Here is a 19801-nt window from a genome sequence, read left to right on the forward strand (position 1 = left end):
ATGAGAAGAAAAGAAGAAAGAAAAAAAAGAAGCCCGTATATGTATGCACATCTGTAAACATAGCTAGTGTGAGGAACAGAATGATAAAAACGTTGTATGTTTATTATATTAGGGGACTGATTTAAAGGAAAATTATTTTATCCTCTATACTCTTGTCTAATTTCAAAACAATATCATATATCTCTTTTGTAATTAAAAACCCAATAAACTAAGCATTGTTTATGAATAAAATTGAGTAAGAAAACAAAAGTAGAATTAAATTATGGAGTCCATTGAATGCCAGAAATTAGATTATGTTGTATATTCCACACCAGAATTTTCAAATGCAGATTTCATGTGACAAGATCCTACGAAATACTGCTAAAATAGTTTTGATAAAATAATATTTGGAATGCTGCCCAATATATTACACATGCGGATCTTCACAATACACATTACTTATCAATATCTTATCAAAGGCACTGAAAAGTCCTGCAGTAAAAAAAAAATCTCAAGAGTATTAATCTAGTTTCCCAGATTTATTTTTTCATAGAAGCTCTTTCTGCATTACACTTAGCCTGTGGAATGCTTGATAAAACCCTTGAGAATAAAATCTTTGATTTTATGGCAACAGGAAGCTTCTAGAAGTTTTGAGGTAGTGAAGGAATAAAACCTGAGTTGATCTTCATGGAAATGTTCAGCAAGTTCCAGGTGCTTGAAAATGAAGATACAGGCCCAAGGGAAGCAGCTAGGAGAATGTTCTAGTAGTTGGGGAAGAGGCGAGAGTGGTCTGAAGGTGGGCAAACTATGATGGTGGAGAGTAGGGACGGCTATGGTATTGCAAAGATAATGCCAAGACTTGATAAACAAGGGGGCAAAGAAGCTTGAAGAAAAGGATAGAGCAGGCTTATATACTTGGCACCTGGGTGTTCAGCAGTGCTTTGAAATGGGGAATGCTAGAGGAGGGGCAGGAGTGGGGTCCAGGAGGAGGGTGATTAGGGGGTGAGTTTAAGGAGTTGGTGGAAGATCCAATAAGCAGCTAGGTGTGCAAAATTGTAACACACGACTCTTCTGAAACCACATGAATCTATCACTTGTTAGGAAAGGGGGTATTGGCCTTATTGGGTTAAATCTTGATCTGATCATCATGTTGTTACCATAAAGGGATGAGATAGGATTGGGGTCTCAGGTATGGGAGACAGGTGCCACAATGGAAGATTCTATCCCTCAGGGAGAAAATTGTATCTTGCTAAGTGAGCACTTGACAGAGCACAGGAAGAGAATTCTTGTGTTTCTGAGTTCTATTATCTTCTCTCTGGACTTCTGAGAGCAAAAACATCAAGTTGTGTGCTGTTGGGTGGTGTGATTTCAAAGGTGATCAGCTCATGATTGCAAGTCCAGTGCCAGTGTAGAGGCACCCTGCAAACTCCAGGCATCAAGTCCTAACTTCTAAGTCAGGCGATCTGATTGTCAACTTCTACACAATCCTCTGAGTTTATTTCTCTTTTGTTATTCCTAAGTCCTTAATCAATCTGAGTTGAAGATTCCAGCTCTATTTCCATTGTGCCACAAAATTAAGAGGGTCCTTTGTTCATATTCCAGCCAGTGAGTTTACAGGGATGAGAGCATCCCCTGAGGCCAGCACAGAGTTGGCAGCGGGAGCTGATAAGCTGCCTCTTCAAGGAGGGTGCGTATCCGGGAATCAGTATCACCCTGTGAGGTCCAGTCATGCCTCCTCACATGGGCATTCCCTCCCTATTCACCCTTGGAAGTTGCAGGATTTTATTAAGGGAGAATCTGGTGTTCCTTAAGAATGCATGGTTCCATTCCTCCGGTCATTAACTAACTTTATGTCAAAATCGACTGACATCTCTAGGTGAGGAGAAAAGACCCTAAATGTTTCTCCCTTGCCGTTCACAAAACCACCAAGAAGCCCTTGTCTTGTCTGTTTTATGAGACAAACAATGTGCACTGGGAGGATGGACAATTGAGGTTTTCATTCATATCCGGTGCAGAGCTGTTTTGTGGCAGGAAGGAAGGTTACTCTCACACCACTAAAACAGAGAGGGTCAAACCTTCACGGCCAATCCATGCCTCACACGCCCCCAGCTGCTGCATAAAGATGAAGATGCAGCCACACAAGATGGCAGGAAACCCCGGGAAGCACCGCTGAGCTACAGTCTGAGGGGAAGTGGCTTTGTTGCAAGGCAAGATCAATGGGATTGATCTGAAGATGAGCTATCAGATTGCCAGTAGGCCCTGTTCTTAGGATGAGAAGAATCTGGCTGAGCCTTTGGGGCTTTCTGGTAACTCTGAGTCTAAATCCAGTTGCATCTTCCCAGAGCTTTTCATCCTGTTCCTCACCCCCCACATGAAAATACACAGTGGAATACATAGTTCATTTGAATCATATTGCTGTTGGTAACCCCTGAAAGCATCCACTCCCCAGTGCTCTATTTTATCAAGAAAACATTTGTCTGAGACTGGAAACTGGTTTTGGTGAGATCATACAGGTTGGTTGTGACAGAGCCAGGTGTCCTGGCTTCGTGGTGAGTGTTAATCATGATATATGTCCTCCTCACTTGAATATGAGCACAGGGTGCATACTGTGCCCTGGTGAAGCAAAGATGGAAATTAAATGTTCTTTGCTAGAGGCACAAACACTGCACTGGAGAAACTGGGTGTTTTAACCAGGCCTTACCTGAGAGGACAGTCCCTGCTCCAGAACACAAAACCCCATGAAAGAAGGGGTTTTGTGCTTTTGATCCACTTTTGATCCACCTGATACAGGACCCAGTACATAGTAGCTGATGGATAAATATTTTTTGAATGAATGATTAGAGGCTTGTACAGGATTGGCCAGGCATAGTGGCTCACGCCTATAATCCCAGCACTTTGGGAGAACAAGGCGGGTGGATCACCTGAGGTCAGGAGTTCAAGACCAGCCTGGCCAACACGGTGAAACCCCAACTCTACTAAAAATACCAAAACTAGCCAGGCATGATGGTGTGTGCCTGTAATCCCTGCTACTTGGGAGGCTGAGGCAGGAGAATTGCTTGAAACTGGGAGGCAGAGGTTGCAGTCAGCTGAGATCACAGCATTGCACTCTAGCCTGGGCAGCAAGAGCGAAACTCAGTCTCAAAGAAAAAGGATGCTATATTCTCATCACATTCAAAGTGATTCATTTTGCCATCAAAGACACAGAGATTCAGAGAAAGTTCAAAAGAGTGTTGTTGTGAGATTGATTTTGGAAGATAAGAAGTTCTCAAAGAAACACAGAGGGAAGTAGATTTTAGGTAAAGGGAAACAGCTCTACTCAAGGTGTGGAGGCTTGAATGCATGCCAGGAACGTGGGAAGGAGGTGGTCTCACCCCTGTGTAGACTGATATGGTAGAGGAAGAGATCAGAGCTGTAGGAAGATACCAGGGACCCGATCATGAAGATTTTCCCAGCCTCACAAAGAAAATTTTATTTTTTTGGCAATGGGAAAACCAGAAGGAGACTTCTTGCTGTAGTTAACCACTTCTGCCCTGAGGAGAAGGAGAGAAGCAAAAATACATCCTTGCTGGTGGCTATGACATTCGCTGTCTCTGAGACTGTGAATGTTCCAGATGAGATCTTCAAACGAGTGAAGACTAAAATGTCTCAGCACACTCGTGGCAGATGTAATCTGCTCTGGTGCCTCTGGTCCAATCTGGTCCCTTGGAATCCAGATAGTCCCATATTCCTATAGTGTTTGCAGGAAGCTTAGCAAGCTCACTTCCATTAAACGCCAGATTTCAGGGAAGGGCTCAGGGAAAGGTGTGAGATGTGGGTTCCAATGATCTTTGCAGTAAGTAGGGAGAAGAGTGTGTTGCAGAAAAGAAAGGGAAATGAATATTCTTAGAAAGTTAAGTAGCTCTGTTTGGAGTAGTAAATGGGAGAGGCATCAGTATTGGAGTTAAATGATCTTTGACCTAAATTTAGACGTTGTCATTTAATACCTGGATAATTAGGGTTTTTGCTTAACCTCTCTGGATCCAAATTCCTCATCTAAAAATATGGATAGTAGAACCTATCATAGAGGGTCATTGAGAAAAAGACATGAGATGCTTGTGGAAATGCTGACTAGTAGGTCTTCCTCTTCTTCCAGTAGCAGAGTTAACTCATTCTGCAGGGCATTCACAAAGGGAAAGCTAGCACTCCTGACTCTCAAAGGGACTGATTTTCGAGTTGGGATGCAATTGACCATAGGGTGAGGCAGTCAGTAGCTGAGGAGTGAGGAAGGACTAGATGCAGGTCAGTGGGTACTCAGGATAGAGTGTGCATGCCTTCCCACTGGTGCAGAGGAAGGATGGGTTGGGGCTGGAAGACCTAGAGGCCTGGGAGGGTGCCAAGAATTTTGACATTGGGAGCTACAAACAAAAAATGGAGGAAGGAGTTTTTGAATGAAGCGTATTTTAGTTTGATGACAGTGTAAAGTATGTTGGGGGTGAAGTGGGTTGAGAAAGAGAGGCAGAGTAGTAGGTTATAAAACTTTAGAGATATTAGGGATAATTTTGGAGACCCTAGGGTCTTGAGACCAGAGATACAGCCTTCATGGAAGTCTAGAAAACTCCCAGCCAAGAAGAAAGAGGAACAGCACCTCTGCCCACCCTTCTTTTTCTTTCTTCCTCCAGCACTGGGACTTATCAACCTTCTTGGTACCTAGGGTTCAAGTCCTCACCAGGGATCCCCGTGAGACTTCAGCATCGGGTCTTCTCTCGATGAAGGAGATGACTGTGGGGCAGGGAGTGTGGAGAGCACATTCTCCCTCTACCACTTTATCTTTCATGACAAAGGGCAAATCTACCCCTGTTCCCTGCCAAGTTCCCTCCCTTCAGTTACACATGCACACTTCCCTGGACTTGACCACCTGTACCCCAGTGTCAGCATGTTAGGAATGGGCACTCTGCCATCTCCCTGTGTCCCCTGAAGGCAGTTTCTTTTGTGCCCCATTCTGAGGGTCTGGCCTGTGTTGTCAACCAGATCTTGCCTTGCAGAAGGCTGGGCCAGATTCCCAGTGAAAAACCAATGCTGACATTTAATTTAAAAGTCAAGATGCTACTTAGTAAAAGTTTGTAAAGTTATATCTCAGCTGTTCTTGCAGATAGAACCTACTTCCAAAAAGAAATGGGGTTACGTGAGTTTGAAATGCCTTTCTTTCTTACTTTTTTTTTTTTTTTAATGAGATGGAGTTTCACTCTTGTTGCCCAAGCTGGAGTGCAATGGTGCAGTCTCAGCTCACCGCAACCTCTGCCTCCCAGTTTCAAGTGATTCCCCTACCTCAGCCTCCCGAGTAGCTGAGATTACAGGTATGCACTACCACACCTAACTAATTTTTTGTATTTTTAGTAGAGATGGGGTTTCTCCATTTTGGTCAGGCTGGTCTTGAACTCTCGACCTCAGGTGATCCACTCGCCTTGGCCTCCCAAAGTGCTGGGATTACAGGTGTGAGCCACCACACCCAGTCCCTGAAATGCCTTTCTGATGACATTTTAACAGTGGGAGACACATAAATATTGAGGTACTATTCTACCTGGGTCAAAGTGTGTTAAGATGGAAGTCCCAATGGTTCTATTGCAGATGGAGGTACAAGGATCAAATCAAGGGACAGAATCATTTATTCAACAAATATTAATTAAGTGCACTCAATGTGAATGCTGGGGTTCAAAGATTAATAAGACACAGGTGTAAAGATTTGCACATGAAAAAGATTGTGTCGTTTCTCTGCTTAAGATCCTTTACAAACTTCTGCTTTATTTCAAATAATCCCAGCACTTTGGGAGGCCGAGGCAGGTGGATCACGAGGTCAAGAGATCGAGACCATCCTGGTCAACATGGTGAAACCCTGTCTCTACTAAAAATACAAAAAATTAGCTGGGCATGGTGGCACGTGCCTATAGTCCCAGCTACTCAGGAGGCTGAGGCAGGAGAATTGCCTGAACCCAGGAGGCGGAGGTTGCAGTGAGCTGAGATCGCGCCATTGCACTCCAGCCTGGGTAATGAGCAAAACTCCATCTCAAAACAAATGAAAATAAAAATAACCTCCTAAATATAGTTGGTAAGACCCTGTATGATCTTCCCCCCCAACTTGTGGCTCCATATTTAACACATACTTCTTAACTACACAGTTCCTATAAAAAGTTCAAACATGACAAGCTTTTTCTGGCCTCAGCGCCTTCTTACAGGCTGCTGTTTCTTATTGAAACCCCCTTCCTTCATGTAACTGGCTGCTGCTTATCCCTCAGAGTCTAGTTAAAGGTGTTACCTCCCTCCAAGGCCTTCCAGAACCATTCTTGCTTCTATCCATCACCACTGCTCTTCATTGGAGCACCTAGTTTGTTCCTTCTGTAGCACAGATCATTCTTTAAAATCATCTGTTTATTTATTGACTTGTACAACACCTTCCCCTCTCCTGGGTTTGAAGCCCCCTCAGAACAGGCACCATGCAAGTTTTTTCTATTGATGTGTGTAGACCCTACACCTCATACATTCTATGCACAGAGAAGATGTTGAGCACACATTTATTGAATGAATTCATGCATACATGAACACATTTGTGAATGGAGGCTCAGAAAATCCTCCCACTCCCCATGTGACTCCTGGGGAGCCCAGAATTCCAGTATTAAAGCCATTCCTGATAACACATTATAATACTATAACAGTTTCAGCTGAGCAGAGCCCATAGCACTCTGGCCCTGACCAGGGAAGGACTATTTCAGAAAGTAGACAGGGCTGTTCATAAAAGCTTCAATTTCATCTGCTTTTGGAGGATGAGGAGGGTTTTCCCAGACTCAGTAAAACTGGGCATTTCAGGCAGTGGAAGTAAACAACACGCCAGATTAGATAACAAACAAACTCTATTTTAGCATAAGTATGTCCCATGCAATATTTGGGTCACACTTATACTAAGCTGTGTTTGTTTGTCTCAAAGTCCATATTTAACTGAGCACTGTATTTATTTGGTAACATTACATGTATACCAGTGTGAACCGGCAAGAGCACATCATGCCTGGGCTTTGGGAAAGATCGGGGTATATGGAATTCACAGTGCCTTGGAAAGCATAGGAAGTTAAGTTCCAAGGTTGGAGGACATTATCATGTAGCTAAGCACTGGGCCAGGGAGCATGGCTTTCCTTCTGTGAGCAATGCTTTCTAAACAGGAGAGTAACCAGATCAGATTTTCTCAAACATCTGGGCACAAACACCACCTTCTTCCACCATAGAGAGAGTCCCCCTTCTAGACTGGCGCCAGTGATGTAAACTCCATGGTAGGCAAGGGAACATGTGTGTCTTTGGTCTGACTGTATTATTTGTGGGAATAGGTTTGTGTTTAAATTCTGTGTGTTCTGAGTAAGTGGCTTCCCATCACTGGGTGTTGGCCCTCCCACCTCTAAAATGAAAGGGTTGCCCAGATGTCTTTAAGGTTCTTTTGCATTTAAACAGCTTTGAGGTCTTGCCTGGAGATCCTAGAAAACATTCTAGGGAACTTTCAAGAGGCAAAGACACCGGTGCCCACTCTGGATGATTTTTGCTCATGTGGCATTTCCCCCTGCTTCCTTAGACAATGTCTTAGATGTGTTCTTTAAAAGAAGAGCTTAAGGCAGGGATGGTTTTTTTCAAGTGACTTATTAGAAGAGTGTTTTTTTTTTTTTTTTTTCTGGAAGGAGTTTCACTCTTGTCACCCAGGCTGGAGTGCAATGGCACGATCTTGGCTCATGGCAACCTCTCTCTCCCGAGTGTAAGCCATTCTCCTGCCTCAGCCTTCCAAGTAGCTGGGATTACAGGCATGCACCACAACACCAGGCTAATTTTGTATTTTTAGTAGAGACGGGGTTTCTCCATGTTGGTCAGGCTGGTCTCAAACTCCAGACCTCAGGTGATTTACCCACCTCTGCCTTCTAAAGTGCCGAAATTACAGGCATGAGCCACCATGCTCAGCCTTTTTTCCCCCCTTAAAAGAAGAAAAAGAGACTAAAGGGAGTAGAATAGAGCAAAAGAAAATAAGCTAAAGCAGGATGGTCTCTCAGCTGGAGACTTGTATTAACCTGATCTCACAGGGAGCGCTAGACTAGGAAGGATGCCAGAGTTGCTCCAGCATGAAGCAGGGACCTGAGGTTTTGTGCCCTCATATCAGTCACTCATAGGCTGCCTGCTTCCCTGGGAGCATTCCACCTGGCTGGGGCTCATCTATAGAATGGACCAGCCATCTGGACCAGCACAGGTTCCACGGTACAGAGGGTCAGAGAATGACTTGCCGTCCTGGGGGAAGGTGGGATTGGCAAGGCTTAGTGTTTTCAGAGCTCATGACAGGCTCCATTGAAGTTGGAGGGATCAATAGAGAAGGCATGAAATTGGGGTCCCCTCTGTAGGAGGAGGGAGGGGAACTAGGGCATGAAAGCTAGCTCCAAGCATAGTGAGCCCTGACCTTGAAAAAATAACTCACTCAGTGGTAATAATGGCGCACATGCTGCATGGTTACTATGAAGATTAACAGGAGAATGTATGTAAGGTGCTGAACATGCATTCTCCTGATCTTCTTTCTTTCTTTTTTTTTTGAGACAAAGTTGCTCCGTCACCAGGCTGGAGTGCAGTGAAGCGATCTTGGCTGACTGCAATCTCTGTCTCCCAGGTTCAAGCGATTCCCCTGCCTCAGCCTTGTGTAGCTGGAATTATAGGCACGCGCCACCACACCTGGCTAAGTTTTTGTATTTTAGTAGAGATGAAGTTTCACCATATTAGCCAGGATGGTCTCAGTCTCCTGACCTCGTGATCTGCCCACCTCAGCCTCCCAAAGTGCTGGGATTACAGGCATGAGCCACCACGCCCAGCCTCTTCTTTCTAGCATCAGTCACGTATACCTTAGTAAGAAGTTTAGAGCACACTGTCCTACTATCTAAAGTCTCCATGTGTTTCTGATTGAGAAATGAAGTCATATTTCCTAATTAAATGAAGCAGAGCTATCTGCAATTAGCATGGGGTATTTAGAAGAGGGATTCAGGGTCTTCCCAGGGCTTACAAAATTTACCCCCAAAGCAGTCACCATTGCTCTAACTCTTGTGATCTCTATGCTTCTTCAGACAGCGTTGTGGAAGGCTTAAGGGGGCGGGGCAGACCTGCATGGAACTTGTTCTCGGCATACTGCCTTAGGAAAACCGCACGCAGATGGGCTTGTGATGATTTGAGGAAACAGAAGGAAAATAATTCATGGTTTCAAAACTTGACATTTTTTAGCTTCCCACCAGATATGTCATGTGTACTATATTTGCTGCACTTCTTGGCCTGACTTTCCCAGCTCAAGATTCAGGAATTATACTTGCCATTTCCTCCCAACATGGGTGAGAGGAGCAGACAGGGAGGGAGGGCCCTGTGGGCTGGAGGAAGAGGAGAAAGAGGGTGGGCTTTGGAGCCGTCCAGACCAAGGTCAAATGCTGGCTGAGTGGCTGCATGATTGTGCTCCGGGCTCTGTTCTCTGAGCCTGAATCCCCCATCTGTGAAATGGGAATACTTCCTGGTTCCCAGACATGGTGCAAGGATCAAACGGCATCAAATCCACACAGGGCTCATATCTGGCTTAGCTGGGACAAGGGCCTGGGTCGGATTGGGCACCAGGTTTGGGTCCCAGGGCATAAAATCTGCTGTCCATGGGAGAGAATGGCTGGATCCAGACCAGCATCCACACACAGAGGGGGTAAGTGCCAGGGGATTTGAGACAGTGCCCTCGCAGCTTCAGGTGCACCTTGGCATTACTGCCCCATCACTGTTCCTAGACTGGAACACATTCCAGGGCTTTGGGGTGCAGAAAACATCTAGCTCTCCAGCAGGGAGGTGGGATTCATGAGGCTTAGTGTTGTCAGAGCTCATGACAGGCTCCGTCCAAGCTGGAGAGATCAACAGAGAAGGCATGAGATTGGGGTCCCCATGCAGGAGGAGGGAGAGGGCAAGGGCTCGGAGGCTTGCTCCAGGCACCATGACCTCTGGCCTTAAAGACATAACTCACTCAGTGGTTCATGGAAGTTGAACTCTGTCCGCCTTACACTCTGATTTCCGTGATCGTCTGTATTCACTCCAACAGCTGGGGGTGACTGGGCTGGCCTCTGAGTCCTGTCCTGCCTCCTCAGTCCTTTCCTTGTTCTTGTTTTGTAATTTTCTCCTATTCCCTCAAGAACAGGCTCACCTCAGGTGCACACTGGATTCCCTGGCTCTCTTTCCAGAGCCTTTTCAGGAGAAAAGGAAGCCGCACCCCGTCTCCCTCTCCACGGCCTTTTGCTACCACCATCTTTACTGCATCCTGGAGGGAATAACCTTCATGGGAAGAATCCCCTTTCCCCAGCCCTCCCCAGGACCCCACCTCCTCCTCCAGTCCTCCCATGTCACACGCTGCCTGTGTCTACCTCTGGGGATGGTGCCAGTGACCCAGAACTGTCAGCTCCTTCTTTCATGCTCACTTAGAGGCCATTACAGGCATCTTGTGCAGAGAGCTTCCATTTAGGGAAAGCATCTGAGCAGTTTGTGGTCTGGGCACTCCTGCCTTTTATTGCCCCAGAGAAAAGGGCTGTAGATCTCCCCAGCCTTGAACTCTGAGTGTGCACTGGGCTGAGCCCCAGAAGCAGCTTCAGATTCTGCCCAGGACTGCCAGAGCTGGTCACAGACTGTCTCTCCTATTCAGGCCTTCTGGTCACCTAATGTCCCTGTGACCACCAGGCCCCAGAATAGCCTCGGTCTGCATAGGCAGCCTCCATCTCTTGCTTCATGTGCCTCTGCAGACTGTTTCTCATGAGCCCTTCAGTTCCTTGAAAACTGGAACAAAAATATTCTTCCACCCAGGAATTGCCCTTCAAAACCATGTGCTGCAACCCACCACCCCCATCTGTCTGGCTGTCTTTCCTGAGCCCACGTGGCTCTGCCTGGGTCTCCAGCTCTCTGTGACTACTTGCTTAGGGTGTATGTATAGAAGGGTACTATTACATCATAATACTGGATATGGCCCCGTATTTCTCTTCTGTGGGATTTAGTTCTCCTCACCCACCATCACCACATCACTGCCTTCCATGGCGGAGTGAACCCCTTCCTGAGACTGCTCTACCCTCTCCCCCGCCCCTCCCCAGTTTCTTCCACATCCACTCTTCCTTGCTCGGGGCTGACTGGTGCTCAGCCTGGGAACTGATGTGGGATCTCCTTCTGCTCTCCCCACCATGCCTTTCCCCCATGCTGTTCTCTCTCTGCTGCGATGCTGCCTTCGCCCTCCTTTCCTTGCCCAATTCCTGCTCATTTTTCAGTCACTGATCTCAGGTATTTATTACCTTTTGCAGGGAGCCAATCAGACTCTACTTCACCTCTATCCACCTCGGCTTGAGGCCCTCGTCCATGTCCCATAATACTCTGTGGTTACCTCTATGTGGGAGGATGGTCAGAGCGTGGATGACTCTGGCTACACTTAAGCAAAGTTCATAAACATCTCCAAGCCTCAGTTTCTTCATTTGAGAAATGGAGATGATAGTAGAGCCTGCCTTATAGGTTGGGGTGAGGCCTTGGCTGGGTGAGGTGGATGAATGATGGATGAGCTTGGCATGCTGCCCAGCTCCCAGTGAGCAGGGCTATCTCTACCTGGTATTTTTCGTGTCTATGCAAGGGAGTTTGTGTGCAGTTTGTCTCTCTTTCTGACAAGGGGCTAGTGATGCTCATCTCAATCACCCTACTGCCCAGTTCAGGGCTTAGCAGAGACTAAAACAAAGAGAATAAAGGGTGGAGTAAGGAGAGACATAACATCTCCAGCCATCACTACAAATTAGAGCTCATGATTCCTTGGAAGTAGTGAGACAAACAGGTTTATCTTTTGTGATTATGTGGCGGTGTTTTGAATAGCACCTTAAGGGCTCTTCCTTCTTACTCTGATCCTTAAGCAGAGGGATTGATTTATCTTGTGGATGTGAGTATATGAATGTGTGTGTATGTGTTGGGGTGTTCCCTGGCTCATAGCACTGTCAGAAAACCCCTGTCTTTCCAGCATGCAACAGATAGAGACAGATCCCGGAGGGGTGGGTTTAGCCCAGGGTCAGCTGCCATGGGGACCTGAGCATCTGCCACAATTCTCATCCAAGTGACTGCGGCTTCAGAGTCTGTGCCAGGGCTGCTGCTGGGGTCCCAGGGTGCCTCAGACCTGGAGATTGATGATGGGCTTTTGTTGTATTTCTGAATAATTAAAGAACAAGTTCCATTTGTAAGGACTTGCTCTGAGCTATCACAATGTATTAGTGGTCCAATAAACTGCACCTCTGTGATTTTAAAAGAAGAATGAGAAACCTGCAGCTAAGACAGAGTTTAGTGCTATAAAATAATCACATTCCACACATGGCAACTGTGTCATGAGAAATGCCATTCACTGAAGAACCACTGCCTTTCAGGGCCATTTGCATATACACGCCGTTTTGGTTCTTCAGCACCATCAGTCTGGAAAGATCTGGAATGGAGGGTGGGCAGACAGGGGCTTGATGTGCTTCTTGGGATCAGACATTTTTCTCAGCCGTAGAATCATTCAGACCCGAGCGCTCAGCAGACAGTGAAAGGGTTATCCCACGGCCAGACAAGTCCTCTCTTCCTCGCTCTCACTCTCTGAGCCCCAAGCTTTCATTATTTCTGCTTGCTTTTCCATAAAATGGGATTCAGTGTATCAGACTTGCCCACATTATGTTGTGATGGTGGTCAGAACTGGCACTGCATACACTGCAAAAAAGTACTTTGGTTGAGATAAAGAGCTGATACGGTTTGGCTCTGTGTCCCCACCCAAATCTCATGTCAAATTGTAATCCCCATGTGTTGGGGGACAGATCTGGTGACTGGATCATGGGGTGTTTTGTAACATGTTTTAGCACCATCCCCCTAGTGCTGGTTTATGATAGAATTCTCACGAGATCTAATTGTTTAAAAGCAAGTAGCAGGTCCCGCTTCACTCTTTCTCTCCTGCCACCATGTGAGAAAGGGTGCTTGCTATTCCTTAAGTTTCCCCATGATTGTAAGTTTCCTGAGGCCCCACAGTCATGCTTCCTGTTAAGCCTGAAGAACTGTAAGTCAATGAAACCTCTTTTCTTCAAAAGTTACCCAGTCTCAGTTCTTTATAGCAGTGTGAGAATAGACCAATATAAGAGGTATCAATTTGTATTAGGAGATGTGACTTCTTCCCTCTTTTAATTTGTGGGGTTTACCTCTGTATGATCCTATGCATTTCCTCCCTTGGTGAACTTGGCAATAGGTAATTTCCTGTAAACCTACCTTGTAAAAGGATGACTTTTAAGAGCGGGAGTAAATCAGAGCCAGAGGCCTGCAGGGTGATTGATTGCTGGGGCTTCTGAGAACCAAACTAGAATGTCTCCTTTTGCTGCACCCAAAATGTGGAAATTCAAGCCAGAACTAGAAGTCACTCAGGACTCAGACATACTGCTTATTTACAGAGAAAGGATACTAAATTACACCCAGCAAACTATCTTTGGAATATAATTACAGGTAATCCAAAAGAACAAAACTAGCCCAATGTCAAGGGAGTGAATAATCGCTGATGCCATGACAGAGAGACAGATGTTAGCCATTGTTTACAGAACTTGCATGGAAAATTATCACAGTAGATAAAAGTCATATAGTGAGGATATCTGAATTTGCTCAAATGAATAGTCTTTGGTTTCAAACAGTCACTGATATATAGGTAGATAGATAAGGATCTAATGAACAGTTTTTTCTTAGCTATCGATTTTTCTTTTGATTAAAGAAATGTTCATATATTTTTCAAAAAACGTAGGAAGGGCCTTGCATTCAGAATTGAAAGTTTTGTAATAAAATTCCAGTGGGGCAATTCCTTGAAGCACCTTGAAGCCTCTGGGTATGTGTGTGTGTCTGCCTACACACTGTGTGCATTTCTTGTAATACAAAGGATTTGGTCCACATTCATGCGTAATGCCTATCCCAGCTTCCACAGCCTAGGGTCTACTCATGACAGAGGTGTTTAGCTGGAAAATTCTCAGTGTCTGGACAAGTGTCATGATGTGGCTAATGGAGCAGCCATCATACATTTTAATTGAAGCAAGAAAGCAACTTTTTGATCGAATGGGTGACTGCAAACATTTGGCAACTTCCTGCATGACTGCAAATGAAAAGCGATTATATTAGAGCTGTTATTTTTTCCTCAAGAATGACTTCCTTTCTGTGGCAGTAGGAAGCTTTCAGGAAATTATTCTTTCTGGCACTGCTGGTGTTTAAGCACCAGAATGAACATGCATTCAATAATTCAAAGTAACTTTGTTTTCCAAGTTAATTAATTGAATGATTCTTGATGTTTGACAATGAAATATAACATGAGAACAGTATGAGGCAGTTTCTCCCTTTCATAAAAAAAAAAGGTCTTGTCTACTCCATTTCATATTAGGGCCACCATCATTATCCAGAATGAAAGGTGAGTGGGGAGAGGCTTGATGAGTCAGATTATTTCCAGGGACATAAAATAATCCAGACCAGTATTTCTCAAATGTTTGCATGCATGCAAAGAATCTGGGGCTTTTTGTACAATGCAGAGTATAATCTAGTAGGTCTGATACTGGATCCAAGATCTCTCAGGAATAACCTCTGATGCCAGTCCATACACCCCACTTTAAGATCTTTATCTCTGTCTCTGTATCTATATCTGTGCAGCTGGGGCTGGGATAAGATATTCTCAGTATCTGCCTGGACCCTCTGCCCTGTGCTTTAGTTAAGGTGGAGGTTCTCAGAGTAAGTAGATCTGTCCACCACAGCTGCGGCTGAAATCAGAGGCAGGTCAGGAGGATATGACAGAAGCACCAAAAGTATCTGCTGCACTAGAGCATAGAGGAGCATAAGAAGATTATATCTGGACCTACAGTGGCCAGACAGAGGTGTTAACTGCTGGATATACCAGAAACCCACAGCTCCGTTTCAGAGCTGGCCCTGAAACAGACCCAGCACCTGAAGTTAGACCCAGGAACAGACATTCAGAAGTAGGCACCATGAGAGCTAGGTACAGATGTTTCAAAATCTTTCTCAGATCAGCGCCTGGATATTGATTTGGTGGCTGCACCCTTGCTGTCACTGAGCTTCTCAGATGTGTACTAGCTTCTACATGTGAAGTCAACCAGATTAGTCTGGGGGCCTCAGATGGAGCTTGGGCATGAGTGGGGTGGGCTCCATATACTCACACGTCCTCATGGAATTGGGCTGCAATAACCCTCGCTTCTCTACACTGAGCTTATTGGCCAGATTTTCAAGAACGATCCCAGCTTCATGGCTGCCTTGCTGTTCTCTTGGGCTTTTGAAAGAGCACTCTAAATACATTTTTTTTCATTACTCACTTATGAACAGCTGTTGACTGAAGGTATTCCTTTTGGGATCACAGAGAGATAACAATAAAAGAAGGAAGTGGGGTTGTGGAATATTCTTTGACATTCCAAACATAACAAATATTAGAGAACATCCAAATCAGGAAGAGGAGGATTCCTCCAACACAAGGCTGCAGGGCTCACAAGCACTGACAATTCACCCAACAGTTTCAGGACCCATGAAGACAGAGCCACAGATTCCCCTGGTAAGGCTATTTCATTTATAGTTGTGCAACTATAGGGGCTTGGATGATAAAACATCTCTAATGAGCCTAACAGAAGACAATGGCAGCTGTTATTTACCTAGAGGCCAGCTAAGGTAAAAAATGTGTGTGGGCTACGGATCATTTATGCAACATTTAACAGGGGTCAGGGATGGGAGGGAGCCAGAGGTTGAACCTCAGTGAGGCCTTTCATGTGTGAATATCATTTTCCAATCATATATAGGATAGCTGCCTTGTCCAATCTGAGGTGACCCGCATCGTGCAGGAGGAGAGGAAACCAGCACTTATGGAAGGAACTCTTACCACGTGCCTAGAGCTAATTCCTTCACTTCCACTTATTGTTTGTTCTAATGTGATACAACAAGCTCCAAAACAGCCACCTTTAGAATCTCCATTTTATATAAGAAAATGAATGCTTATTGACTTGAAGAATTATTCTTTCAAAACCAAAAGCATGGAACATTCAAGTCTAGATCTGGCGGGAAACAAGACAAAAAACTTCCTACTTAAGACAATTTTTAAAAATAGTTTATATTATACCATTAAGCTTGTGGATGAAAGATGAAAGTCCTTATTTATAAAACTTGTGCCATTATATTTACTCTAAATGGGAATTAATTTTGGCTTTATGCTTTCTGGGAAGTGTCTTAGATTGGGGCTGCACAACAGATACTATAGACTAGGGGGTTTATACAATAGAAATTCATTTTCTCATGGTTCTGGGAACTGCAAAGTCCAAGATCAAGGCGTGACAGTGTTTGGTTTCTGGCAAACGGCTCTCTTCCTGGCTTGGAGATCCTGTCTTCACACTGTATGTGCGCTAATATAGTGCAAGGTATAATTACAGAGAAGGAGAGAGCTCTGGTGTCTCTTCCTCTTGTTATAAGGACATAAGGCCCTATTCTTATGACCTCACTTAATCTTAATCCCCTCCTAAAAGTCCTGTCTTGAAATGCAGTCACATTGGGAGTTGGGACTTGAACATAAGAATTTCGAGGGAACACAATTCAGCTCATAGCAGAAGTCAAGGAGAGAGATGAGAAGTGAAAATATTTTGCCTGACTGATGAGGTTCATAAACTCTGGAAGGTGTTTGACATTTGTCTGGTACTGTCATCTTCAGATTTATGCATCTATCTCTTCAATAAATCATGTAGGCAAAATGATAGGGTCCCCTTGCTGGTATCCTCTTATTACAGCCCTTTGTTTAAGGGCTTAAACTCTTCATTGAAAGCCTGGCTGCAGTTCTGCTTCTTTCAAGATCCTTCCTGAACCGCTCCAGTCCTTGGAATGTCCCCTGTTGTCTACTCCCCAGTCCATACCCATGCAGCTATCATTGCTCTCTTTGTCCCTAGCCTTCTCTCTTTCCTCCTGCTGTTTTTCTTCCTATGTGGCTGGGGATTTTCTGATGGCAGAGAAAACATCCTTCTTATGTCTCCATCACAGGGTTCAGTGAAGAGGGATGGCTCACTCACTGTTGGCAAGTTCTACTTTCTTTCCCCCTTGGAGAAATTGGTATCAGCAAGCAAGTGTAACTTTTGTGTGCATGAAGTGTGAACTAAGTTCTTGATGGAATTTTAATCTTCCAAAGAATCCTACAAGGAAAGCTTGATGAATAAACAGGCCAAGAAAGGAAAAATTCCATTCTCCAAATCACACAGCCAATAGAGTGTGGATCTAGGAGATAAAGAGGGAAATCTGGCCAGGCATGGTGGCTCACACCTGTAATTCCAGCACTTTGGGTGGCCAAGGTAGGTGGATCACCTGAGGTCAGGAGGTCAAGACCAGCCTGACCAACATGGAGAAACCCTATCTCTACTAAAAATACAAAATTAGCCAGGCATGGTGGTGCATGCCTGTGATCCCAGCTACTTGGGAGGCTGAGACAGGAGAATTGCTTGAACCCAGGAGGCAGAGGTTGCGATGAGCCAAGATCATGCCATTGCACTCCAGCCTGGGCAACAAGGGCAAAACTCTGCCTCAAGAAAAAAAAAAAAAAAAAAAAGAGAGGGAAATCTATGCTCTGGTCTCTTCATCCTACTTGGAGTGTGGCAAGCCCACCCTGAGTCTGGGCACTTATGTTTGCTTTTACTTCTGCCTTGAATCTATTCCTCCTGTCCTTTGCTGTACGCACCAACTCACTCGTGAGGTCTTTGCTCAATGCAATTCCTTTTTAGGGCTCATCCCTGACCACTTGATCTGCAATGGTACTTCCTAGCCACCCACTGTCTCACCACTCAGTATATATTGATATATTTTTTATAAAAACTTTAAGTGATCTATAATTTTTATTTCAGTTATTTAGTTGTCTTCCTGTTTATTATCTGGACCTTCTCTAGGATTTAAGTTCCATGAAGTCAAGGATTGTATTTTCTTATTCACTGCAATATCTCTTATGTTTTAATACATTATTATGTTCTCATAAAACAATACTGGTAGAAAAAAGGATTTGGGGATGATGTTAAGTGTACTTTAGATAGCAGTGTATCTGAAAATGTGATCTCTTTTTATCATTATCACCTGGGATCACCAGCATAACTCACTATTAGAAAGGCAAATTCTCATCTCAATAGATGCAGAAAATGCATTTAGTAAAATCCAACATCCCTTCATGATAAAAACCCTCAGCAATCTAGGCATTGGAGGGGAATGCCTCAAAATGACAAGAGCCATCTATGATAAACTCAAGCCAACATCATACTGAATGGGCAAAAGTTGGAACCATTCCCCTTAAGAGCTGGAACAAGACAAAGATGCCCACTCTCACCAATCCTATTCAACACAGCACTGGAAGTCCTAGCCAGAGCAATCAGCCAAGAGAAAGAAAGAAAAGGCATCCAAGTAGGAAAAGAAGAAATCAACTACTTTTCTTTTTTCTTGATGGGATTCTATACTTAGAAAACAGTAAAGACTCTGCCAAAAGGCTACTAGAACTCAAATAATTTTACCAAGGCTTAATCATACAAAATTAATGTACAAAAATTAGTACCATTTCTATATACCAATGACATCCAGGCTGAGAGTCAAGTCAAGAACACCACCCCCATTTACAACAGCACAAAGAAAATGAAATACCTAGGAATACAGCTAACCAAGGGGATGAAAGATCTCTACAAGGAGAATTAGAAAACAGTGCTGAAAGAAATTGGAGATGACACAAATAAATGGAAAAAATATTCCATGCTTATGGATTGGAGGACTCAATATTATTAAAATGGCTACCTAAATCAAAGTACAGGTTAAACACTATTTCTGTCAAACTACCAACATCATTCTTCACAGATTTAGAAAAAAACTACTCTAAAATTTGTGTGAAATCAAAAGAGACCAAGCAGCCAAAACAATCCTAAGCAGAAAGAAAAAGCCAGAGACATCACATGCCCTGACTTCAGACTACACTATAAGGCTATAGTAACCCAAACAGCATGGTAATGGTAGAAAAACAGACACATAGACTAATGGAACAGAATGTAAAACTCAGAAATAAAGCCACACACCTATAACCATCTGATTTTAGACAAGGCCAACAAAAACAAGCAATGGATAAATGACTCCCTGTTTAATGAATGGTGCTGGGATAGCTGATTAGCCTTACGCAGAAGAATGAAACTAGACCATTACCTTTCACCATATACAAAAAATTTAACTCACAATTGAGTAATGATTTAAACATAAGACCTCAAGCTACATAAATTCTAAAAGAAAACCTAGGAAATACCCTTCTTGATATTGGCTTTGGCAAATAATTTTTGGCAAAGTCCCCAAAAGCAATTGCAACAAAACAACAATTGTAAAGTGGGACCTAATTAAACTAAAGAGGTTCTGCATAAAAAAAGAAAATATCAAGAGTAAACAGACAACCTATAGAATGGGAGAAAATATTTGCAAACTATACACTCAACAAAGGCCTAATATACAGAATGTATAAGGAACTTAAATCACAAGCAAAAACAAATAACCACATTATAAAATGTGCAAATGACATGAACAGATGCTTCTCAAAAGAAGATATACAAATGGACAAAAACATATGGAAAAATGCTTATCATCACTAATCATGGGAGAAATGCAAATCCAAACCACAATGAGATACCATCTCATGCCTGTTAGAATGGCTGTTAGTAAAATGTCAAAAACAATAGAAGCTGGTGATTCTGCATAGAAAATGGAGAATCTGTTTGTGGGAATGTAAATTAGTTCA

This window comes from Sapajus apella, unplaced genomic scaffold (genome assembly GCF_009761245.1).
Source record: "Sapajus apella isolate SASKATOON/1434 unplaced genomic scaffold, GSC_monkey_1.0 scaffold15, whole genome shotgun sequence".
Classification (NCBI taxonomy): Eukaryota; Metazoa; Chordata; class Mammalia; order Primates; family Cebidae; genus Sapajus; species Sapajus apella.